The sequence below is a fragment of the Delphinus delphis genome, chromosome 6 (assembly GCF_949987515.2).
Source record: "Delphinus delphis chromosome 6, mDelDel1.2, whole genome shotgun sequence".
Classification (NCBI taxonomy): domain Eukaryota; kingdom Metazoa; phylum Chordata; class Mammalia; order Artiodactyla; family Delphinidae; genus Delphinus; species Delphinus delphis.
Window position 1 is genome coordinate 62,384,698 of NC_082688.1, and position 24,804 is coordinate 62,409,501.

The following is a 24,804-nucleotide window of genomic DNA, read 5'->3' on the forward strand; positions in this document are numbered from 1 at the left end:
TATATCTTCCATATTTTTTCTCTGTCATATTGTACATGAAATAATGTGTGTAGAAATACTGTAAAATAAACATTTGAAGGAAACAGGTTCTCAAAACAGCATAACATACACACTTTTAAAAATTGCTGTTTAAGTGCAAACTACCTTTCTGCAAACTGAGGAGAGGTACATTTTCCTTTGCTTCCCTGCAAGGTCCATATTCCCCCTCTCTATGACTGATCATACTCTGTCAATTCCTTTTCTGTAGGCCAGAAGGAGGATTTTCCCCCTCTTCTGTTCCACGTAGCTACTGGCAAGGAAGACTTACCAAACACATGGAAATGCCAGAAAGCACACATACAGGAGGACTCAAAGCAAGTCCCTAAGATTCTCCTGCTGTAGAAACCCTCTCTCTACCTCCTTGCCAGCAGGGGATATACTTCCTGCTAGGATGGAGCCCTCCCAGCCAATCCACATATGAGCATGACACTGCATCCTTCAAGGGAACAGAATGGGAATATCTACTCAATCAAGTAACAGATATTTATTGCTTACCTGAGAAGCCATGTATTGGTTATTTCGGAGATATCCAACGTATGACACCAATCCTGGCCACAAGGCAAATACCCTATAGTTGGGAGAATAAGGTAGCATTTCTATGTAAAAAAATATTAACTGTTCAAACTAAATTGACTTATTCAAATACTAACGTTACAGAAGTTCAGTAGAAGAGCTATTACTTGGGATGAGTCAGGCCATCAGGGAAAACCTCAGAGAGGAGGAAACTTTTATTTCAACCGTGTAACATAAGCCTAAATTCAGTTAGGTAGGGAGAGAAACAAGGAGATGGACACAAGCAAGGCTTTTGACTGGAACATATATTCCCTCCAAAAAAAAAAAAACCCCCGCATTAAGTGTATCAGGTACTATCCCACGTGGAGAAGATAGTAACAGACAAGACAGAATGCTGGTTCCCTTGGATCTTACATCCTAGAGGAAAAGAACAACAAACAATAAGTAACAAGCAACAAGCATCATCACATCAAATTGTGACAAGTATTATGAAGAAAATAAGACAGGAGGACGGCATAGAGGAGGGATGGCAACGTCCACCAAGATGGTCGGGAAGGCAGTTCTGAGGTGGCCTCTGACCTGGGGTGACGACAGGATCAGAGAATGTGGAGGGCAGGCTTTCCTAAACTCTAGGTTGGAGACTCTGGTGTCCTGGGAAATACCAAAGAGTGACTGAGGAAAATAAAAACAACTCTTGTCCATAGACATTCTTTTTGGAGATTCATAATACACATTAGCGTATGGAAGACATCTGAACATCCTCCAGGAAGGAGAACCTATTTGACTCAATGCTTCCCCAACATACCTGAAGGTAATGGCCCATCTTCTCTTGGTGATGGCGTATGCCTTGCGGGGGCTGGGAGAGTGGAGGGGCAGGTTGTAATATAATAACATTTCTACTACTGGTTGTCAAAATACTGCTTAAGGCTAAACTAAGAAGTCTGAGGACTCCAACAGAATAAAACCTGAATGGGTCTCCCTATAGTTGTGTCATATGGTGACCTCTTTGGAGTTTGATCTGTAGTAAATAGGAAGCCCTTCTAACATTTGAACAGGAAATTGACAAGGTGAAAGTGTGTGTTTTGATACTGTTACCCTGACGTGATAATGCTGAGTGGGTTTAATGAAGGAGATTAGGTAGGTTAGTTAGGAAGCATTTTTCTAGCCTAAGCAAGAATTCTTGAACCAAGATTTAGCGAAGGGGAGGAAGAGAAAGGGAGAGACCTGAAAAATTAGGAAAGAAGATTTGGCCAAACAAGTGGACATCTCATCTAGAACGTGGGAGAGACACAATGGTGAGGTGGAAGCAATGGGTTGGTATTGGGATGGTGGATCAGACATAACAAAATAAGATTAAAGAACATTTCACAAGCAAAAACAGATAGGCAGAGACAGAAGGATGCAATGGCAATAAGGAATGAAACAAGGTTGAGGTTATCATATGAACAACCTACAGTGGAAAGTTTAGGAGCTTAGTATTAATTTTATAGGCAAGCTACTAGGATTTTCTTAGCAGGAATGATTTGAAGTATGTTTTAGTAAGTTTCATTGCGACTAATGTGTAGGATTCATTGGAGAAGAAAGAATGGAGATAAGAAGAACCACTCAAGGTCAATTTCAAAAGTCCAGGTTAAAGATAAGCAATGCCTCAGAGAATGGAGCCTGGGGATAGGGAAGAGGAAAGAGATGCTAAAGGTGTCTCATAGGTAGGATACGGAAATTGGCTAGGACCAAGTGTGAGTGAGGCAAGCACTGATGGGGAAGCAAGAGCAGAGCCTGAAAGCATCTTCATCACAACTGGGAAGGTAAGTTAGACAATCGAAGTTAAGGGTGGAGGCAGCAGGTACCTGGCAGCAGATCCTCCGCGCCATCTGGAACGTGCTGAATTTGATGATCTGGTGGGCTGTTTGGGAAGAGATGGTCTGCAGCCTGATATGAAGTTGAAGGAGGATTTCAGCCTAGAGATAAAGAGTAGCATTGAGAGATATAAACTACCATGTATAAAATAGATAGCTAGTGGGAAGCAGCCGCATAGCACAGGGAGCTCAGCTCGGTGCTTTGTGACCACCTAGAGGGGTGGGGTAGGGAGGAAGGGAGACGCAAGAGGGAAGAGATATGGGAACATATGTATGTGTATAGCTGATTCACTTTGTTATACAGCAGAAACGAACACACCATTGTAAAGCAATTATACTCCAATAAAGATGTAAAAAAAAAAATAAATAAAGATTATAGAGAGGATTCGTTTAGCGGGAAGAGCATGTGACAAGACTCTGTCCTGACTCTACCACCTCCTCTCTATGAGACTCTGAATGTTACTCCTCCTTCCTGTGACTCAGTTTCCTTCTCAATAAAATGGGGATAATAATAATACCAATCTCATAACACTGTCATAAGAGCTAAATAAGTTAGTATATGTGAGGTGCCTAAAACAGTATCTAGCACACAGTGTTTTAGGACCACAACAATGTTATTATTTAATTGTGGTTATTATTATTATTATTATTTTTTTTTGCGGTATGCAAGCCTTTCACTGTTGTGGCCTCTCCCGTTGTGGAGCACAGGCTCTGGACGCGCAGGCTCAGCGGCCATGGCTCACGGGCCCAGCTGCTCTGCGGCATGTGGGATCCTCCTGGACCGGGGCACGAACCCGTCTCCCCTGCATCGGCAGGCGGACTCTCAACCACTGTGCCACCAGGGAAGCCCTGCGGTTATTACTGTTATTACATGACATAGATGAGGAACTTTTTAAGCAATGAACTAGAGCAATAATCTTTAAATAACTCTTTCTATTCTCAGTGTCAAGTTATACAAGCCTTCTTATCCTTCATGAAAATGAGTAAATAATGCTACGGCTATGGAATTGATACTTGATTTTCAAATTCAAGCTCAAAAATACCCTAGTAAAGGCACAATATACTATACTGTTGCCTTGGATACAAAACAGTGTCATTTTCTTTGTAGTATTTGATTAATTAGACCATGAGAGTAACATATAGATGAGACCTATATTTTGAAATAATTTTACAGACAATTCAAGACTGTTAAATTGGTATAGACTTGGAGGCTGAGAGGGATGGGTCTAGAAAGTGTCACTTTATTCATGAAGATTCTATCTCATCTGTTTACACTACTGATGACCTTCATCAGACAGTTCAGGCACCTTAGGGTCAGGCTGAGGGAAATTTTAGGGAAATAAGTTCTCTAAAAATATATGACTGTGAGAATAGTATCCATTTTTAATATAAAAGCCTATTTATTTGACAACAGAATGTTCACCAGTTGTTGCTGCAATAAAACTGCAAAGATTATTAATGCAGTTTAATGAAGCTGGCTGTGAACCGCGACTTTAAAAGTGCGTGCCGTTAATCCAGTCTGTCTCACAAACTGGCCCTTCACAAAGGAAAGGATTATCTCATCAGTACATCCTGTTCTGTGGTGCAGTGGGGATGCTTCATCGATTCAACTGACGATGGTTTTCTGGAAGCAGTTAATACCCTGAAGAGGCATGCTAGGATGAGAACAGCACAGTTGCTCTTCACAAAGGGAAAACAGTCGGTTCATATGTCCTAAATGCAAAGACCTCAGAAATAAAATTGCAAGGCATGCTTTTGGGTGATGTTTTAAAGTCTGAAAAATATTTTAAGTATGTATTTTTAAATGAGGATTCAGTTCTTTTATTGGATTTGTTTTAATAGTGACCAATAACATGTTTAAAATTCTGATGAAACAACTGTTCTCTGTAGAAGCATACACAGATCAGATTTATGTCTTTAAAGGCTTGAGTCAGCGATACACAGGAGAATTTTTTAATGTTTCAATTTTTTTATCAAATGTATGTAGACTGTAAATTTTTAACAACTGTGACCAGGTCATGTAAATATACAGAAATTTAAGCAAAGGATTTTTTTTTTATTGTTGATGACAGGTTTGTTTTTTGTGGCAAAGATTACATTTTTTTCCTCTCAGATGGCACTATGAATCAAAAGACGTTTTCCTTGAAATTCATAAAGAGCATAAAGTTGGTTTTGTGTTTAATGTCTGAAACACCTGGAGCTAAAAGAAAGTTACCACAGCATAGAATTTACAACTGTACTTTATATGAAATAACACATAATCTCTATTTAGCTTCAGTTTTATTACAAAAAAAAAAAAAAAACTCCCTGCAAATTTAAATGAACAGGAAGCTGATAGGCTTACAGGTATGAGCCACTGGGTTGATTAAATTGGGGAAAGTAGTTGAGCCTGAAGCGGACACTCTGGGCATCCTGGCCCCCTCCTCCAGTGAGTTCAGTATGATTATTTAAATTTTCTCTCATTTCAGGTCACTAGAAGAGTTCCCGTTCCCTGCTCTGGCTCCCAAAGTTGGAGCAGATGGAAAGACAGCCGACTCTGTGTGATTGAGGGGCTGAGGCTGCAATCCTCTCCCTGATGGCTGTGAGTGCCAAGGCGCAGGGGCTGGGTGTGTATGCAGCGTGCTGCCAGCTTTCGAAGATCTGCTACTTTGATTATAAAATTCTGATACCATTCATGTTTATTACATGCATGACCCTAAAGCAGCCAGGAGAAACTGAGATGAGGAAGTAAACCTGACAAATGAAGCATTTAATAGAGCTAACCTAGACGTCTTGTCCCAGATTCTGACTTTGTGGCTTAACACATAAACGAAACCCAAGTGCCCTTCTGAAGAGGAAAGTTAAATCAATTTCCCAGAATCCTTAAGGAAGAAGCCAAGCTGATTTAAAAATCTCAAACTAACTTGAAACAGCTTAGAATAATTGTTCACAAGCTAATAAGTAAGGAACAACAGACATGGGTGGGAAATATAAAATAAAAACAAAAATAAATAGGCAAAAAGAAAATAGCTTATGTTTTATATACATGACACATGACATTTTTTTCACAGTTCACTCCCCACACACAAGCTTAACAAAAGAAGAAACATTTTCTGTCTTTTCCCTTTGTATCTGTTATCTCCCAGCACTTAACAACAGTGCTACCATATAGTAGGACCTCAATAAATAATTACTGAGTCAATCCATCGATCAATCAATAATTATAGCTAGATTTTTTCTACGTGTATGGGCAGGAGGGAGGGTGGGAGGGAGACGCAAGAGGGAGGAGATATGGGGATATATGTATATGTATAGCTGATTCACTTTGTTATAAAGCAGAAACTAACACACCATTGTAAAGCAATTATACTCCAATAAAGATGTTAAAAAAAAAAAAGTGTATGGGCAAGTGACACAAGCAATAGGATCAACACAGGCCTTTCAGGGAATAAGATTATAGCACCAAATTGCAGGGGCGGAGGGGACATCATAGCATTTCTGGTAAATATTAAAATCTCCCACTTGGCTCCTTTTCAGGGGCAGGGTCTCTTTCAGTCCTGCATTACAGTACTTGTATTGCTCTAATATTTTGTTCACAGGTTTGTCTGCTTCACGAGACCATGATGCCTGCTTTTCTCCTGCTTAGTACAGGGTCTGGCACAGTGTTTAACAAATGTTCCATGAATGAAGGAACAGATAACAGGTATCTGGATAACAAACACGATTCCAGATGTGTTGCTAATTGAGATGTCAAGAATCCCTTCAGCTTTTAAATGGAAAAGAATTATACGGTGATATCCTTCTCAAAGTTTTTCAGGCCCTTTGGGTGACTGTTTTTTTTAATTCCACTCTTCAAAGGTAGTGGGGAAAGAATTCCTTTCTTCCTCTGAAATTCCACTGATGACCACATGATGGCGCTGGCGCTGCACCATAAATACAGAAGCAGCTGGGCAGTGTGGATTCCCTAGGCCCCTCCAGGGGCCTCCCTCTCTCTTTTGCCTGCCCCCACTCTTCTGCTGTGTTTCCCCTCAGGTCCTCCTTTCCATCCAGTCGAGCTTGATACGTAGAACACTTGCCAAGAAGCTGTCAAACCGGAACTGGATACTGCCCACCTGAAGCTGGTTTGTTCTTTGTTCTCAGACAGGCCAAATTCTGTCTGTTCCTCCCATCTGAAAAAATGCCCAAGAACATTCTGAATGCTCTTTAAAGCTGTGCATTCTTAGTTTGAAGTACAGGTCTTTTTATTTAGCACTTGATTGGCTCCTGCAAGTGACCTATTCCCTTCCTAACAAAATAGCCAACAGAGCAAATTATGTCCTGATAAGTTATTAGAATCCTCCCAACTGAGGAAACTGAGACCTAAGGCTTTGCCGACACGCACAGAAGTGAACTCCGACGGTATGAGTTGTACGGATTCTTACATTCAAGGTAGATTGGAAAACTTAGAGAATAAAAATAAATCACCTGAAGATAATCTACTGCCTAAGAATTAAAAGTGAGTTCTGAAAGCAGATACTTAGTATGTTTTTCAAAAACAGAAGAGGGATAAACATTTTCATTAAATTAAATGAGGATTTTCTCTTCTTTTTATTTATTTATTTTTTTGTGGTACGCGGGCCTCTCACTGTTGTGGCCTCTCCCGTTGCGGAGCACAGGCTCCGGACGCGCGGGCTCAGCGGCCGTGGCTCACGGCCATGGCCCTCTTCTTTTTAAATTGAGGTAAATATTGTATATGGTGAAATGCTCCAAGATTTATGTTTCTTTATAACAATTTTGTTGAAATATAATTTACATTTAATAAAATGCATCCACTTATGTCTATAGCCCAATGGGTTTTGACAAATGTATACACATTAACTTAAACACCACCACCACACCTCCACAGTCGAGATACAGAACTTTTCCAGTGTCTGAGATAGTCCCTTCAGGCCCTCTCAGGTCGACCCCTCCCCTCCCCTCCCCTCACTGGTCTAATTTTAATTGCCTGTGAATACTTTTGCTTGCCCTTGGACTTCATATCAATGGACTCATAGAGTATAAATACTCTTTGTTTCTGGCTTCTTTTACTGTCTTCTCTTGTTATGTTTGGTTTTTTGATGTTCATTCATGCTATGGAGTTTATTCCTTTTTATTGCTGAATAGTGTTTGATTATATGAATATAAAACAATTTTTTATTCATTCCCTTCTTGCACATTTGATTTGTTTCCAGTTTCGGCTATTACAACTAAAGCCACTATGAATACTCTTATACAAATAGTTTTACAGACATATGCTTTCATTTCTTTGGGGTAAATACCAAGGAGTGGAATCGCTGAGTTTTTTTTTTTTTTTTTTGGTACGCGGGCCTCTCACTGTTGTGGCCTCTCCCGCTGCAGAGCACAGGCTCCGGACGCGCAGGCCCAGCGGCCATGGCTCACGGGCCCAGCCGCTCCACGGCACGCGGGATCCTCCTGGACCGGGGCACAAACCCGTGTCCCCTGCCTCGGCAGGCGGACTCCCAACCACTGCGCCACCAGGGAAGCCCGGAATCGCTGAGTTTTAAGGTAGGTATTTATGTTTAAGGTTATAAGAAACTGCCTACGTTTCTAACGTGGTCGTGTTAGTTTCCTAGGATTGCCATAACAAAGTACCACAAACTGGGTAGATGAAAACAAAAGAAATGCATTGTCACAGGGTTCAGGAATCCAGAACTTCTGAAATCAGGTAGTTGGATATCAAGTTCCTGTCATGGACAAACTCCCTCCGAAGGCTCCAGGGAAGAATCCTTACACTTGCCTCTTCCAGCTTATGGCGGTTGCTGGCAATTTTTGCCATTCCTTGCCTTGTGTCAGCATAACTCCAATGTCTACCTAGTCTTCACATGGCCTTCTTTCCTGTATGCCTCCTATCTCCCTGTGCTTCCATGTCCCTCTTCTTACAAAAACACCAGTCATCAGATTTAGGATCCATCCTAATCCACTATGACCTCATTTTAGCTTGAATACACCTGCAAAAACCCTGTTTCCAAATAAGGTCACATTCTGAGGTTCCAGGTGGACATTAATTTGGGGAGACGCTATTCAACCCAGGAGGGTGGTTAGTTGAATAGTTTTACACCTCCCACCAATACGTGTGGGAATTCCAGTTGCTCTGCATCCTTGCCAATCCTGGGTATTGTCAGTGTTGAAAGTTTTGGCCATTCTAGTGTGTGTGTAGCATTATCTCATTCTGGCTTTATTTTGCGGTTCCTTGATGACTCTTGATCTTGAGCATCTTTTCACACACTTATTGGTCAGTTAGGGATCTTCCTTGGTAAAGTTCTCTAAGACATTTTCCCACTTGAAAGTTAAGTCGTCCTTTTTTGATTTGTAGGAATTATTTACATAACCCAAATATAAATCACTGGTCCGATATATGTTTTGCAAATATTTTCTGTCTGTGGCTTTACTTTTCATTTTCTACAGTAGCTTTCGATGAATGGAAGTTTAATTCTGATAATGTCCAATTTTTAACTTTTAATTTTATATTTAGTGCCCACTCTAAGAAACTCCCCGAACACAGGGTTCTAAAGGTGTTATATATGCTTCCAGAAGCTTTGTGGTTTTAGCTTTTTTGTTTAGTTCTATGATTCACCTTGAACTGATTTCTGTATAGAGTAAGAGTAAATGTTCATTTTCCCCACATTTATCTACTTAGTCTGACTCCATTATGGAGAAGATTCTCGTTACTCTGTTAAAAAGCTCTACTTGAAAATTACCTGACTACACATTTTATGTCGAAAATTGATGGTACATGGTCTGTTCCAATGATCTCTTTGCCTATTCTTGCCACAATGTTATAATTGCTGTAGTTTTACAGTAAGTCTTGAAATCAGGTGGTGTGAGTCTTCCAACTTTGTTCTTTTTCAGGATAATTTTGGCTATTCTAGGTACATTTCTTTTTCATATAAATTTCAGGGTTAGCGCTTCAATTTCCACCAAAAACAAAAGCTGTTTGGATTTTATTGGGTTGAATCAAATATATAGTAACTGGGCTTTTTAATAGTTAATTTGTAAAATCCATTTCTTGCTAAGAAAACCGCATTTTCTAAACTTTTTTTGATTTTCCCGAACTTGCCTCATCTTTGGAAAATATGTATAACAGTCTTAACCCAGATCAGAATTTATTTTAAAAATCCTGGAAATTATCCAATCCATTTTAAGCTACTCTTCCTTGAAAATAAAATAAAATAAAAACTTTTCAATAATTCAAGTCTGGGAAAGAATTTTTCTGACATTAGAAAAAAATGTACACATTTATGACAAGTAAAAACCATAATTCCCAAAATGTTTTGGAAGTTTTAATTTTTAAAAAACTCATTAATTTCCGTTTTATTTAACTGTTAGCTTCTAAACACATCTCCAGACTAGATTTGACAGAAAAGTATGTTGCCTAGTTATTTTAATTCAGTATATTCAAATTACTGAAAATTAAAAAGCAAATTTATTTTTCCTCACATCTCCTTTTCCATTATCCACTTTAATTACATATTCACAGTACAAAGGTAGAGAACATTTGAGAAATCTACCACACAGAAGAAAGCACCTGGCATACTCTACTTTGCAAATGTTTTCAGCCTCAGGTTATTCTCAGTCTTGTTTGTGTTCCCTCCCACACGAAATATTTCAATGTTCAAAAAGTAAAAACTCAAAAACAAAGTCTTAATTACGATTGCCCCGCATTTCTTTTAAAAATCTTGTTCCCTGGTGCATTTTGAAGAAAGCAGTGATGGATTCTTTTTTCCCTTCTCAGAATGTTACTATTTTTTAAAATATATTTTTGAATTGAGGTATAGTTGATGCACAGTATTTGCAAATATTTTCTCCCATTCTGAGGGCTGTCTTTTCATTTTGTTAATGGTTTCCTTTACTGTGCAAAAGCTTTTAAGTTTCATTAGGTCCCATTTGTTTATTTTTGTTTTTATTTTCATTACTCTAGGAGGTGGATCAAGAAAGATCTTGCTGAGATTTATGTCGAAGAGTGTTCTGCCTAGGTTTCCCTCCAAGAGTTTTATAGTGTCCGGCCTTACATTTAGGTCTTTAATCCATTTTGAGTTTACTTTTGTGTATGGTGTTCAGGAGCGTTCTAATTTCATTCATTTACATGTAGCTGTCCAGTTTTCCCAGCACCAGCAGTGATGCATTTTGAAGAAAGGAATCCGACTGCCATCCCTTCCCAGACATTCCTATGTACTTTACCCCAACCTCACCTCAATTTTCAGTGCACGAAATATCTGGATTTTAGCACACTGTTCTTTATCTTTCCAAATTCGAAGTGACAAGAGCTGCAAAGTTAAGACATTTTTTGTCTACAGAATTACAATGATTCAAAGAAAACTGCAGCTCTCACCAGATAGTGTGAAAACTTAGGTCTCCACGGGGAAGGTGCCATCTGCTGGGCGGGTCTGGGAGCACAGAACTGCAGCTTCATCTCCCTCACCGATTCTACAGGGTGATTCCTATATTTCTTCCATCATGAGATATAGTTTCCCCTCAGTATAATATTTCCTAAAATTAAAATGCATTGGAAAATCTACATTAAAATTTAACCAGAGTAGGTAATAACCTCCCCCAATGAGAGAAATACATAACTAAGTTTACTAAACTTAAATCAATTCAATACGACAAAGCTTGCAAAATTAGATCTGTTTGGGGAATGGCATGGAGAGCATTTATAAATAAATTGATTGAACGAATTATAAAACACCCATATAATGAACACTTCAGTTATTAAAGATATTTATGAAAATGTTTAATGAAAACAGAATTATTTATATCATTATAATATTAACGGGAAAATAAAGACAACAAAACATATGTTCCATTTAAGCCCAAACTAAGGCACTACTGTTTCCTGGTTCAGAGTGAATCAGCCCTGGGTTCCAATCCTACCTCTGCCTTTATTTCCTCTGTGACATTGGGAAAGTTAACTACTCTGGGCCTTTGTTTCCTCATCAAAAAATGCTGAAAATTACAAAATTCATAGCATTGTGAAAATTAACTGAAGGTAAAGCACTTAGAATGATCCCTGGCACAGACCAGTCTCATGGGAAGTACTTATGAGTTTATAGGAAAAATAAAATAATCCAGGCCAAAACGTAAAAGTTAGCTTATGAGAAACAATTTTAATTCTTCATTAAGTATTTCCTAAGTTTTCCAGAGTGAAGATATTTTATTTCAAAAATCGGGAAAATGAAGTAAAAATCAAAAACGAGAGATATCTATTAATATTAGTGCTTACAGGTCAATGGGGCAATTATAAATAACGAGAAGACAATAATAACTGCTATATGGTTCTAATGCAGGCTTCAAAAGTGGTAGGCTAGCTATCAGAAAAGCAGCTGCTCACAGGCCAATCTTATACTAGTCCTACTTATATTACTGCTGTCTGTAAGAAATGCAGTGGACTACATTTGAAACACTTGGGCAGCAGGGACCATCAAGATAGAGAGGCATCACTTCCAGAATCTTATATACGGCTTTTTTTTTTTTTTTTTGCGATACACAGGCCTCTCACTCTTGTGGCCTCTCCAGCTGCGGAGCACAGGCTCCAGACACGCAGGCTCAGCAGCCATGGCTCACGGGCCCAGCTGCTCCGCGGCACGTGGGATCCTCCCGGACCGGGGCACGAACCCATGTCCCCTGCATCGGCAGGCAGACTCTCAACCACTGCGCCACCAGGGAAGCCCCTTATATCCAGTTTTGAAAAAACACAAAATAATACCAAAAAGTGATGCGCCCATACCTTCTTCAGTAAGAGATGATGTTCTTGATTTTTACAAGCACTAAGGATTGCACAAGCCTAGAATGTCCTCACAAATGGATACCAAGCAGGAAAGTGGGAATAAATCTATTTCCCATGCTGGTAGTTACTATTTTCCTTTAGGATCTCATAAAAATAAATACTTCCTAATTACACAAAGATGAAAGGGAAAGTTATCATAAAGAAATTGTAGGAAAGGTATGAAGGAGCATTATAATGCTAAACCCCATACTATGGCAGTTAGGTAATGGAAAATGTATCAGTTTTAACAATATGTAACTGTTCACATATATTGTGGTTGTATAACTCCTAATAACGTGAAAGTCTATTAAACGTACACATGAAGAAGGAATATAATGCTGCAATTTCAGATACTTAAAAGTACTCCGATGAGGGAACTGGTTTCTTGCAATTAAGATTATGTCTTAATATTTCTGTCTTCTTAGTACCAGACAGTGGTTTATGTCTATGCCGCAGGTACGAATTTGCAACCTCCTATTTAGGTTGCAGAAATAGTACACCTTGTTTTCTTTAATTAACTTAAATTTGACTCTAAGCACCTACCCCAATAGGCTGTAAAGAAATTCAACCTCAATCCGTATCAGCGCTTCTGCTCCAAAGTCAAATTCTGCAGCAAAGCTTGGGAGTTTTGTTTGGAATGGGGCATGGGGAGAGAGTAAGCACCAGTCTTCCGGGAAAAATGACAGCTGCCGAGATGCAGAAACCAGGCTCTCACGGTCATCACTACTTCTGTGTCATTCTCGGGGCATGTGAACTTGTACCCAGCATGGGAACCTGAATGCCAGAGGACGCTGTCCCCTTCAGGCCTCTCTCTCTGATATCCTGCTGTCACAATCCTTCAGGCTAGAAGGAACTGGCCTTAGGCTTCCAATATCTTGGCACGATTTTACCCCCCTCTTTTGGACACAGAATAAAATTTTCTTTTTTAATCAGGAAAAGACAGAAGAACATAGATAATTGTTTCTACCCTTAATCAATCCTGACTATGCACTGCCTGGACGAGACATCAAAACTTCCCCACTGAAGGAGAGAGACTTAGTATTTACTCTTTTATATTACTATAATTAAATGCTTAAATCTTCTCTATTCCACTCATCCCAACACCCACACCTCACTCGGGTCAGGCAGGGATTAACCTGAGGGCACTACGGAAATCACATACACAGAAAAGCAAAGAGGAACAGAACACTTATCCTCCTATGTGTTGGACCATCTATCATGATTTCTCTCCTGCTACCTCTGCCAGGACCAGTTAAGTAATTTGCAGGGCCAAGTGCAAAATGAATGCAGGGTCCCTTTTCCAAAAATTATTAAAAGTTTCAAGACAATGACAACAGAGCATGAAACAAGCACAGGACCTTTCTAAGTCGGGGACCTTTCTTGTGTGATTGCACAGGTCACATGACCCTGAAGCTGGTCCTGACCACTGTTTATTTCAGCTCTTCATCATCTCCTTTGTTCTTCAACAACCTCCGGATGTTCTTTAGATTTGCTCCCTTGGGAATCATCCTGTACACACCCTCCATATAAAATCCTGAAGCAGACATCTGGTTCTGTCACATCCCTGTTTAAATCCTTCAATAAATCCCTGAAAGGGGGATGTCCAAGTTATAACTGTGAACTGCAAGGTACTCCTCCATCTGGCCTCTAATTGACCGGTCATCTCCTATCTCTTTCCACTCCCTGCTTCACATACAACGTTCCACCTGAGAGTCAAAATTCAGAGCCATTTAGGTACCAGATTCCATTTTCAAAACACCTGATTAAGATGGTAAAACAACATGGGATTATACTATATACAGGCCTTCATTTCATGTTGATAGCAGTCTGTCCTTTCAGAAGAAACAGCTTCCAAACATGTTCATTTGTCAGCATAGTAAAACTCAAGAACCAGAAAATCCAATGCTGTTTTAAATATGCTTCAGATTTACAGACACTATCAAAGTCATTACTTCTAATCCTGCTGTAGTACGAATTCTCAAAGAGATTTCACCATTCATGTACCTTTTATTTTTTGTTGATTCTTTGAGCAAATATGTATTACACAATTGCTATGTGCCAGGCTCTTTGCTAGGTACTGAGGCCAGAATGATGAACAAGAAAAAATAAGATGATATAACCCCTTTTTTCAAAGTCATAGTTTAAAGGAGATGAGGAAGACAACTAACAAAGCAATTACAATATAATCTACTGTGGCAATCATATATAGAGCCCTTACTGTAAGTATAGCATCAGGTATTTCATATATACTATTGCTAATCCTCACCAAACTTGGACATTCTTATTCCTATTTGACAAATGGGAGAACTAGGGTTCCAAGAGTATAAATAATTTGCCATAGTAAGTTGTAAGCTAGGACTTAAAACCAAATTTGAGGGCTTCCCTGGTGGCACAGTGGTTGAGAGTCTGCCTGCCGATGCAGGGGACACGGGTTCGTGCCCCGGTCCGGGAAGATCCCACATGCTGCGGAGCAGCTGGGCCCGTGAGCCATGGCCGCTGAGCCTGCGCATCCAGAGCCTGTGCTCCGCAACGGGAGAGGCCACAACAGTGAAACGCCTGCATACCGCAAAAAAAAAATAAAAGATTCCAAAGCTCCCTTCTTTCCACTATGTTATGATGCTGTATCTCACACACATTGAGAACAGTACTCTAAAAGCTGGTGTGTACAGAGAGAAGTGACCAGCAAACCCAAACCAGGTTATCTAATAAGCTAGACAGAAAAGGATAAGAGGTGATTGGTTTTGTGGACAAGTGTGCAGAGTGAAGAATGCACAATGAAGGAGGAACGCATTGCCAGGCTCCAAAGGATGTCGTATTCTAGGAACTGAAAGTAGTATGGAAGTACCGTGTATGGAGTTAGGACACATGGAACAAAAAGTCAGGCAAAGGGCTCTATCACAAAGGGTCAGCAGGCCGCCTAAAGAGCTCAAGCTCTGTTCAGTAGGTGAGAGCGGGCATGGAGAAGGCTTAAGTGGGAAATGACAGCTCAGGTCTGAATTTTAGGAAAACATTCTGTTACCAATCTGGAGAACAGATGAAAGGCGCAGGAGGCCACAAGCAGACAGATCATTCAGCAGGCCGTTGAAGTCTTGGCAAGAATGGAGATGGCTTTGAACAAAGTCCGTGGGAAGGAGAATAAAAAGAGGAAGCCTATTTTATGACACAGATAGCAAGAAGAGAGAGCTGGTGATCAATGAAATCAGGACTTCGTGATAAGTGTGGAAAAGAAACCTAGGTAGACTTTAAGGGTTTCTAATTTAAATACTGGGGTGAACGTTTAACCCAATTGCTCATTCAGATCTACAACCCCAAGTAGTGGACGTCTGAAATTTATCTTCTGTCATAATCTTCCATTTAAGAAACCACTACTACCTTTATCTCTTTCTTCATCATTGAAGCAAACTTCATTCCCTGTTTCCTGAATCCCTCAGCTTTGTTGTTGTGTCTCTTTTCAATGGAAGGGTCAGTGATTACTTAGGGACATGGCTGCCTTTCTTCTCAATTATTTTCTAAGATAGGTTGCTATTCCAGGATAAAGTGTACCACAACTCATGTATGGGGGAATCCTTACCCTGTTAGGGCTCTCTACAGTATACACAGCATTTTCAGGAAAAGTTTCCATCTGATCCCCTGTGAGATGGGGAGGAATTAAATTTCCTATTTTAAAATGTGGGAAAGGAAACTTTCAGAGAATCTGTGTCATTCCCATTCAAACAGGGAATAGAACTCAGGCCAATCTGGTTTTTTGAAAAGGTGTGCATTCATCACCATGTCTCCTCCCTCTAGCAGGCATGTCTGAAGTGTACTGACCAGCAACAAAGTAACAAACATGTGCACTGTAACTAAACATGAAAATTTATTTTAAAAATATATAAGGAACCAACAACTTTCAGGATCTGGGGAAGCTAAGGCTCAAGCCAGTTTCTACTAAATAAGGATTCATCTGGTCACTTGAATTTCCCCTGAGACATTATGTGTGATTGGATCCAGGCAGTTTGCACAATGCAGTGCATCAGCTAATTGCTCCTCTGCTTACTGTAAGTACAACTGGCTACATTGGTTGGAAAACCAACCCAGGGAATAGGCTATTAAATTGGTATTGAAGCTCTGGCAGTGGACTGGCTGATCAGGATACTGAATGAAAAGCTGAAACACAAAGCACAGCTTGTTTGGTTTGGTTTGGTTTTTTTAACAGTAATTTCTAGTGGCGGGGACAGATGTTTCTTGAAGTGGCAAGAGATTTGAAAAGCAGAGCGTTATAGCACTTACTGTAATTGCTTTATTAATATTGTATGTGTTTATGGCTTCTGTCTTCTGGCTTGTGGCACCTCTTATTTCAAATGACTTTAGGTTTCCTGATGACTGGAGGTTAATCTTTACTTCAGAGATCCTTTGAGTCCCATATTCAGCTTTGTTCCTGCACAGTGAATTATTTCATACAAAGCCGCTTTTTCGTTTGCTTTTATTACACTCAGAAGCCCTCAGGGGGCACTGGAACATCGTCAGAGACAGCAGTCCAATATCTGCAAAGGAACCTCTAGTTAGCAGAGAAATAAACACCCAGATACATGCCCATCCCTGCAAAAGAAATGACCTTTGATATCCCTAGCCAAGCCTCGAGTGTTAATGTCAGCTACCATATCGGGAGAAGGACCGAAGAGATTTTAATCCAGGATCTTGAAAAGACTGGATCGGTTTGGGAGAGCCAAGTTTGTAATAGACATATCCTGAATAACGTCTTTTTTGGTGCTTGGTTTACTTTGCTTTGAAAAGTAGAGACCATATTTTCATTCTCTTCCAATGTGTTATTACAAAAAAGGGAAGAAGGAACCGACAAGGAAATTGACCAACAAATGCAAGTTAAATTTGGAGTTGATATTTTCGGAGAAGGTTGGCTGGTTTGCTCAGTGGCTATTGTATCTCCTTCCTTCCCTTCCCAGGCCTGTCAGAGTGGCTCCTAGTTAGTCCTTCACCTTCTCTCAGTAGGTTCTTGTTCCCAGGGCTTGCTCACTGAGCCTTCCTGAGTGAGGAAGGGAAAGGGGCATCACTTGGGGGTGTTTTCGTCCGTTTCATGGTTGACATAGTTATTGTTGTAATTTGCTTTACGACTGCCCCTAATGGGTCTGTGGGTTAAGTTCAGGCTCCACTCAACCAAAGGCCATAAAGGGTCCATGGAAAAAGCAGCAGAGTCTACAGAAAGATTCTCATCACCAAGTCATTTCCGAGAACTGTTGGGACTTCCTTGTGACACCAACCAACACTGGAGGACAGAGCCGGGCGTGATGTACTCAGTGTTCTGCGCCATGTTGTGCCAGTCAGATTCCTTTGTGCAAAGACTCGTTAATGGGAAGCCTCCACATTCACTGATGAAAAAGAAGCATTTTTCTTTGATTCATGCCTCTAGGAGGAAACCTACTCAATATTTAATTTTAATCTAACATGTCACACTTTTTCCATGCCAACAACTAGCCTTCCAGTTATGCATAATTCATTGTAGTGGACAAGACCAACAGCAGTGCTCCTGGACAGGATGCTGTTGAGAGGTGGTGTGTGGCAGCCAGCACTGTCGCCTGTCGCCTTCCCTGAGACATTCGGATTAAGGCATTTTTAAAATCGATCAACACAGATTGTTTATACAGAGAAATTATTTGATGCAAAAAAGAAAAACACTAAAATGGAATAAAAACATGTAAATTTTCGAATATACCCTGTGCAAGTAGCATAAATAAGTGCGGCTTATAGCTAATCACAGACAACCTTCCTGCGCTTCAGATTCTCCATCTGTGCCAATGGCCTTTCTTTAAATAATGTGTGTGAAACGGATTTTAGAGTAATCCAAGACAAAGAAACAGGACTGCAGATGTACTTCCAGGATGCTCCATTATTTTTGCCTTTAGGCTGCAACTAGTAAGAAATTGAGGTAACCTTCTCATGGTCAAAAAACAACAAATGATAATTACTGGAACCTACATTCAACCCTGGAACCTACATTCAACCCTGACAAATACATATGTTTATGTTCAGTAATCAACATTCCTCTCCTCCAAAACTAATCTAATTCCTCTCCTTAAAAAAAGACTTAAATGCTACCTTGCTAATTCAAATAAAAATCAAGTGATATACAGCTACAGGAATGACATTTCTGTACTTAAGCTAATACCATCTTGCAGGTAAACAGAGATGATTTATAAAGGCCAGGTTACCATATAGTATTATTAAAATACTGCCATTCCCTCAAGCTGTTCAGCAGTACAACCAATCTGACGCATTAACATACTGCATAGTGAAGAGGCTGCACTTGCTACATTCTCCCCAGATTTTGTTTCATTTAAAATATTGTGTACAAAAAAGAGTCATATTCAAGACATTGCTTATCCACAACATCCCTGAAGTGCTTTGACAGCTATGAGACTTTTTTTTAGTAACTGAGCCATGTATACATGCATTTGTTCCCCCTTAATGCTTATTCTTTTTGTATCACTTACTAGCATTTAATTTCACTTTTCCTTATGGTTAGTTCTTAACGTTGTGCATTTTTTTTTTCTGTGTGGTAACCAACTTTCCAAATGGATACTGTTGACTGGAAGCTACCTTATCTTATCTGTATCTTACTTCTGATGCCTTCCTGGTCCACAGTTAAATTGTTTCCATTAAAAAAAAGAACAAGAGAGCTTCCCCAGTGGCGCAGTGGTTGAGAGTCCGCCTGCCGATGCAGGGGACACGGTTTCGTGCCCCGGTCCGGGAGGATCCCACACGCCGCAGAGCGGCTGGGCCCGTGAGCCATGGCCGCTGAGCCTGCGCGTATGGAGCCTGTGCTCCGCAACGGGAGAGGCCACAACAGTGAGAGGCCCGCGTACCACAAAAAAAAAAAAAAAAAAAAAGAACAAGAAAAAGAGGAAGAAGAAGGAGGGGATGGGAAGGAGAGGAAGGAAGGAAAGAAAGAAGGGAGGGGGGAGAGGCAGTACCTCATGGATAGTTTCCCTCCAATTTCTCATTTTCTTCAGTTCCAAGATGTGCAATTCTCAAGAATATTATTTTCCCTGGGCTGATCAGTATTCTCTTTCAATAAAACCATAGGACATAGCTGTTGGGCACAGAAACTAAATGTCATGAATTCAGTGCCCTGCTACTTGGCAGGAAACTCTGGCTGCATGCTTTTTATGAAATGTTTTTTTCACCTTCACTCCTTTGTTGTGCTTTTCTCAACAAAAATTAGACAGTAATAACTAGTACATTTACACACTGCAGTTAATGATTGTAATAGTATAAGGTAAGAGGATAAATACTTATTAACACAAAACAAGTACAGTATAACCTACAATGAATAGAAAAAATTATTTCAGCAGTTAATGAAAACATGGATACATTTGACAGAATTACTTAGGGGAAGAAAATTGCTTGCATGCCTCCTGGGGTCAAATTAACTGGGTGTGTATGTGTTTAATCCTTTCAGAACTGTAAAGTATAATTGTTGTAAACTGCCACCCTCCTTGCCTCCTACCCAAGTCTGAGTAGGCACCCCCAGTTCTATCTTACCTTTTGGTAGCTAATTTGAGTTTCTCTTCCCAAGATGCACCACAATGTCTGCAGGAAAGGAGGCTAATAATGCCTTCCTGGGAAATCCTAGATTCTGTTCCTGGGGGTTAACTGTTGATCGAATAATGGACAATCACAGCGGTAGCCATTTGGATGAAGAAGAAGGAAGGTGGGGAGCCATGGAAAGAACAAGAGAAAAAAAAAAGGATACTTTTAAAAACATCCCATAGATTATCTAAATTCATTTTTCATTATTAATTAGCACTTTTATATCTTTTAATACTGTACTCTATATTAACTTCCTGGCCCAAACTAATTAAATTAAATATATATTAATTAATGGGCTTTCCATGATCACCTTGTTCCTTGCTAACCTAGCCCCGGGCAAATAGCTTTCCCCAGCATATATGGAATATATACCCCCAAGGAGAATGCACTCATCACATACACAGAGCTAATCTATCAAACCTCAGATGAGTAAAATAATCTTAAAGACATTAGGAAGTAATTTAGTAAGATTAGTACATGAGCAGTTTAGAGCTAGGATCTGACACTTTCTGATTAGAAATGTCATGAAAGTGAAGAAATTCTCGAGACAATTAACTTCTGAAGAAAATTCATCCTATAATTCTTGCAATTTGAGATGAATCACTTAAATACTCTGGCCCTCAGCTACATCATATCATCTATAAAAGAGCAGTGTTGGGCAAGGTGGCTGCAACTCCAGAATTATTTGATTTGGTAACACTGATAATTTGTGATTATTATCAAAAAAGGAAAAAAAGACTTCAGAATATGAGGACATGAATATATCGCCTTACAGTTCTTGATAAACATAAACTTTAGCAACGTAGATTTCAGTTAAGTTGTGTGCAGAAATATGTGGGATTTTACTGCCAGAGAGTCTAAAAACATCCCTAAGAAAGGATGGGAGACACTAAAAATTTCAAGCAATCACAGAGCAGAAGAAAAGGAAAACAATTTAAGGAATTGTGTGTCTTGGAAGCAGACATGAAAAGGTAATTTGGGGCTAAAACTTTTATTGGGGGAGAAGGGGTGATGATGTCCATGAAAGACAAGGGAGCAAGAAGCAGGTCTGGGTAAAGAAAGATATTAGGTGATAGTGCACATCTGAACCTTGTGAAAGGAAAGCAGGGAGGGGGAAGGATTGGGCAGAGGAGCTGTAGGCAAACTCTCCACCAGCCCATCAGGAACTGCAGATAGAAGACTGCTGTGTCCTGCCACAGATAGAAGCCCCCCGCCACTGCCATGCTCAGACATTGGCTGAGGACTTCCCAGAAAGTTTGTGGCCTTGGCCCAAAGCTGAGGTGGTGACTGTCTCACTGTGGATTTAATTTGCATATCCTGGATGATTAGTGATATGAACACCTTTTAATGTGTCTGTTGGCCATCTACATATCTTCTTTGGAGAAGGATGGCTATTATCAAAAAACCCAAAAGATAACAAGCATTGGGAAGGATGTGGAGAAAAGAGAAGAGTAGTACTCTGTTGGTGGGAATAGAAACTGGTATAGCCACTATGGAAAATAGTATGCAGGCTCCTCAAAAAATTAAAAATAGAATTACTTCCAGGTATATATCCAAGGGACTTGAAATCAGGATCTTGAAGAGATACACCCATGTTTATTGTAGCATTATTCATGATAGCCATGGAAACAACCTAAATGTCCATCAACGGACAGTGTAAACTATCTTTCAATTTAATACCATTTTAGTCCTCCATTTTGTGCTAACTATTGCATCTTGTAATATATTGTACTATGTGTGAGGTGCTAGTGCATCTTTTCTAGTATCATATAAAGCACATGTCGGTGCCAATGAATTAATTCAGTTCAAATTTTTTCTATGAATCAATGCAACATTGTAATGCATTTATTTGAATATCTTAAGAAAACATCACAGGTTATCATGACATCTGTGTAAGTTTAATTGATAATTATATTGAAATTAATGATTTTACAGTGAAAATATTAACTTATTTTTCTAGTTCAGCAACATAAATATGAAAAATTTTTGTTATTTAAAATAAAGACATAGAGTGGAAATGGTTAAGTTAGTATTGTAACTGGCGCAATAAAGAAAAAAGAAGGGGCTTCCGTGGTGGTGCAGTGGTTAAGAATCTGCCTGCCAATGCAGGAAACATGGGTTCGAGCCCTGGTCCGTAAGTTCCCACATGCTGTGGAGCAACTAAGCCTGTGCGCCACAACTACTGAAGCCCGCGCGCCTAGAGCCCGTGGTCCGAAATAAGAAGCCTGTGCACCTCAACGAAGAGTAGCCCCTGCTCACCGCAACTAGAGAAAGCCCGCGCACAGCAACGAAGACCCAACGCAGCCAAAAATAAAATTAATTAATTAATAAAAAAAAAGAGAAAGAAGGAAGACAGTTTGTCATAAATATCACATTAAATGGAAAGTGAAACTTGCTGGGGCCAAAAAAATAGCTGTTTGTTGTATAAAATTGATAAAATAAGATACGTGACTCTATGCATTTGTTTAAACCTATACAGAGTTGATGTTTTTGTGAGGGTGCTTTTAGATAAGATTAACATTTAAATGAGCACACTTGCATAAAGCATAGTATTGCCTTTCACAATGCAGGTGGCCCTGTTCAATCAGTTAAAGGCCTGAATAGAACAAAAGACTGACCTCCCCTGAGCAAGAAGGAATTTTCCAGATGGCCTTCAGACTTGAACCATAACATCTGCTCTTCCCTCGGTCTCCAGCCTGCCAGCCCACCCTGAGGATCTTGGACTTGCCAGCCTCCATAATCACGTGAGCCAATTCCTTAAATAAATCTCTCTATACACACCCTACTGGCTCTGTTTCTCTGGATAACCCTGACTAGTGTTTACTGCAGCCCATACCACCACTGAGTAGGTGGGCCCCATACTTTTTTTTTTTTTTGCAGTACACGGGCCTCTCACTGTTGTCGCCTCTCCCATTGCGGAGCACAGGCTCCAGACGCGCAGGCTCAGCGGCCATGGCTCACGGGCCTAGCCGCTCCACGGCATGTGGGATCTTCCCGGACCAGGGCACGAACCCGTGTCCCCTGCATCGGCAGGCGGACTCTCAACCACTGCGCCACTAGGGAAGCCCTCTGTCATACTTTTATTCCCAAGGTTGGCCCGGGAATTTCCCTCCTTTGGACTTCCCTTTTGATGGCCCTGTTTCTGAGAAGGGAGTCAGTCTAATAACTGACATCCTCAGAGATTGTCAACCTGGGTCCCCACAGAGGGTTTAAGGTCAACCCTTGGAAAGCACAGTGTTGAAGGGGCAGAAACGCACCTGTGAGTGTTCCACCTTCCTGTTAATGATCCTCTTCCTGGCCCTGCTGATGCTAAGAGACAAAAAAAGAATGAGAGTCGGGGACTTCATTCTCATTCCCCTTTCTCTAGACAACATGCAGATATTCATTATTCACGAACACTACGCTTTAGTATTCTGCATTCAATTTGTTACGATCAGTTTTCCATTTCTGTTATTCATTTCTTGAAGTGGATACAGTAATTTTTCATTGTTTCTTGCCTAAAAAACTCAAGTAACAAAGGCTTCCTGCTTGAGGTCTTCAGTTGACATTCCCACCAGCAGTCCTTGGCTGAAGAAGGGCACAGATCCTCAGACCTTCAGAAACATCTATGCTCCATTCAGTGGGATTCTGTTCCCTGAGCATCCGTGGGATAGCGTCTGATCAGAGGCTCAGCACTGCTCTCCAGGTCAGCCCTCACACAGGGAGAGGATTATCCCAGAGGCAGCTGAGACAGAAGGCAGCTGATGAACAACGTTGAGAAATGTTTCTTCTCGGGTGTCCTGAAAGACCTTAAAAAACCAAATTATCACCCCTGATTAATGGTGTTTGGGATTTACCCTGGAAACCTCTACCACACCCAGGAAGATGGTCTGCGAATTTCGCATGCAAGTCTCAGTCTCCACTCTGACCTCTGAGCCACCCAACTTTTTCCCCTAGAAGGATGGTATCCTATTACTTTCTGAGAGTTTTCAAGTGTCTTGCTGCTCCTGGGAGCTGTTCCAAATTAAAGGAGACCAGAGAAACATGATAAGTAAAGGATCAGAAATATGTGATCCTTAATTGTATCCTGTACTGGAGGGAAAACAGGCTGTAAAGGACATTGCTGAGTGGGTGAACTGACAAAACTGAAATAGAGATGGTAGATAAGACAGAGGTCCCGTGTTGATGTTAAATTAGTTAAGCTGCTAACCCTGCTGTGGATTTTTAAGGGAATAACCTTTTTCTTAGGAGATACACATAAAGTATTTAAAAGCAAAGGGCCATGATGTATGCGACTCAATTTCAAAAGTATGGGATGAAGAATAATGTTTACACAGAAAGAGAGCACACAGGACAAATTATAAACGGTAAGTGCAGCTGGGTAAAGGCTATTGGGCAGTCTTTTTCTATAAGACTTGCAAATTTTCTCTAAGTTTCAAACTGCAAGTCTTCTGTAAGTTTCAAACTGTTTCCTAACAAACAGTTCTAAGAAATGGTCCATCGATCAGTCCTGCTGAGCTTTAACTCCTTTTGAGATACATACATTGATGCCCACAGCTGTCACCATCACATCCAACTCCTCAAAGTGAGATATCCCAACTTTAAAAAAAATGGTTTTTATATCTTCATTGGAGTATAATTGCTTTACAATGCTGTGTTAGTTTCTGCTGTATAACAAAGTAAATCAGCTATAAATATACATACATCCCCATATACCCTCCCTCTTGAGTCTCCCTCCCACCCTCCCTATCCCACCCCTCTAGGTTGGTCACAAAGCATCGAGCTGATCTCCCTGTGCTATGCGGCTGCTTCCCACTAGCCATCCATTTTACAAGAAATCCCAGCTTTTAAACAGTTTTATTAGGTTCTGTCTCAGACAAAAACACTAGGATCTTCTTATTACAACTGTGGTTCTAAACATTTTCAACATGGATTTTAAAAATTATTGGAAAATGCAAATGAAATAAAAATACATACATGTAAAAATATCAAATAAAAGGATCACATTAATATGAGTTCAAACCTTTGCCCTGTAACATGCCAACAGAGTGA

General features: G+C 40.2%; 1 long non-coding RNA gene across 4 annotated transcripts in view; it reads right to left on the reverse strand.

The window, feature by feature from the left end:
• The window catches only part of LOC132427351 (uncharacterized), a 93,069-nt gene extending 68,662 nt beyond the window's left edge, over window positions 1-24,407 (reverse strand). For 2 of the 4 annotated variants that reach the window (XR_009519876.1, XR_009519878.1), the window contains exons 1-6: window positions 23,031-24,407; window positions 19,726-19,836; window positions 16,459-16,712; window positions 10,756-10,913; window positions 2,400-2,510; window positions 535-607 (exon numbers count right to left, since the gene is read on the reverse strand). This is a non-coding gene — a long non-coding RNA (uncharacterized lncRNA). Of the gene's footprint in view, window positions 1-534; window positions 608-2,399; window positions 2,511-10,755; window positions 10,914-16,458; window positions 16,713-19,154; window positions 19,274-19,725; window positions 19,837-23,030 lie in introns of all 4 variants that reach the window. The other 2 variants (XR_011246519.1, XR_009519877.1) reach the window with 2 other exon arrangements.
• Window positions 24,408-24,804: the final 397 nt, after the last annotated feature.